The sequence below is a fragment of the Charadrius vociferus genome, unplaced genomic scaffold (assembly GCF_000708025.1).
Source record: "Charadrius vociferus isolate BGI_N301 unplaced genomic scaffold, ASM70802v2 scaffold38, whole genome shotgun sequence".
NCBI lineage: Eukaryota > Metazoa > Chordata > Aves > Charadriiformes > Charadriidae > Charadrius > Charadrius vociferus.
Window position 1 is genome coordinate 2,867,010 of NW_009650176.1, and position 2,077 is coordinate 2,869,086.

The following is a 2,077-nucleotide window of genomic DNA, read 5'->3' on the forward strand; positions in this document are numbered from 1 at the left end:
CCGGCCTGAGGCGCCGCCGTTCCCGCCTCGGGGGCGGCTCCGTACGTGAGCGCCGCCGGGTTAAACCCTTCTCCTCAGCTTCAACTCTGCCGCCTGACAAGAGTTTCCCCCTCACAGGTGTGGGTTTGGGCCTGGGCGGGTTTCTTCAGCGCCTCTGTGAGGGAGGGGAGTCCGCTGGGTCCCAGATATGCTCCGCTTTAGTTACTAACGTTGCTTGAACCTTAAGAGAACACCTTAAATCAGTAAAAATAAGGTCCAGAATCAGTTTGTATCACTTCAGCATAACTTATGTGACTGTTTCCTAAACGCTTTTAAGAATCTCTTACCCGCTTTCTGCGTTAGTCCTTTGGTAATTAGATTGAAATATTCTTACACATAAAAATAAAGGGTTTTTAAACGAGAGGAAAAAAAAAAAAGAAGCAAGGATGGGAGGGAGAAAGCAGCAGTAAAAACTAAACTAGAATTTTAAGTCAATTTTAATCGGCCATATAGTTACCTTCACTTACCTACAAAAAAATGATTCCCATTTCTGCTCCCTGTCAGGAATCCATTACTAAGACTTGCATTTGAGAATCAGTAAGACAAACACTGCTGCTCTGTATTTGAAGATAGAAGAAAAAAAAAACCCAAAAACAACAACCAGCAAGTAACCAGCATTTAGTTCAGTCACACAAAGACAGAAAGTGCTGTTCCTAGGCAAATCCAGTATCATTGTCCTCATCCTTGATCAGGCTTATATTTTTGATATTGCTCTCATGTGTTTGTATAAATTTAAAAAAGAATTTCCAATCAATGAGATAATCTCATGATATTAAAAATAAGAAGAAGCCATCATTTGAAAATAGCCAAGGAGAGGAATGTGCCTTTGAGTATAATCTCAGATCAGAAACATTTTTTCACATTGGAAAGGCTTTTAACCATAGCCCTCTTCAGAATACACGGGATATCTTTTTAAAAAGCTTTTAAAAATTTGTGCAAAAAAATGCAGATTATGCTGAGAGACTATGCAACTTCCATCATTACGTTCAGTTCTTCCTGTAGTTCGAACATTAGTACCGGTGAGCTGAAATTACAAAATAGAGGCCCAAACCACCTCATTTTATTCTCCAGAGCTTCCTCTATGTGATGCACAATATTAAGTTTTAAAAGCAAGCTACTTATTTGCTTTCTCATTCTTTTTGATGCCCAAGGGAGTCATGAACGCTTTTGGACTTCTAGAAAAGAGATTGGAAGGTGCTGTTTTCATCTCCATGAAACGGTATAGGAAAGAGCTTAAAACCCAAGGGAACAGAGATTTGCCAGGCAGCGCGTGAAGATTCAGGTGACAACACTCTTCCCCTCCCTGGGGCAATACTGAGGAGCACAGGGAGCAAGACTGTTCTTTTGGCATCAGTTTGCTCAGACTGTCCAAAACCTCATTTTCAGGTTGTGGTTCCACAAAGATCTAAGCCAAATTAACCTCTGTTGCTGGAGAAGTAAATAGAAAAGAAATTTAAAATAAGCACAAACCCAAAGTACTTCCAGAAATTCTGAATAATTTGAAAAAAAAAAAAAAAAGAACAATTTACTCTTAGAGATTATATTTAAAATATACCCTGCATAGCATACGTAAGTTTGAATTTCTGATGTTCTTCCTCTCTATTTCCTAGCCACCAATCATAAACTGGTAACTAACACAAACCTGGTTGTTGTCTTTAGAAGTGACCGCAGAAAAACATCCTGAAGGAGCAGAGTGGGTTCCAACTGGTATGGTATTTTTGATACACATTATACTATCAAAGACATATAAAGCTAAAACATTTCGGTAAACAGACTTCTTCAAAAGCAAACCTTATTTTTACCATAACTAATTTACAGCGAAGACAGCTTCGCTGAATTCCTTTCTTTCAACCAGTATCACGCTTTTATGGTTCCTCCGCAGATGGCTGGGGAAACTCTAAGGGAAAACAGACAGGATGTTGAGTGATGTCTGATTTTTTTAATTATTATTATTTTTATAATAAATATGCATTACTTGGGTATGGAATCTGGTGACCTTAATTCCAAGTTAAAGTTCCATGCATGCATGGGTGGAGAG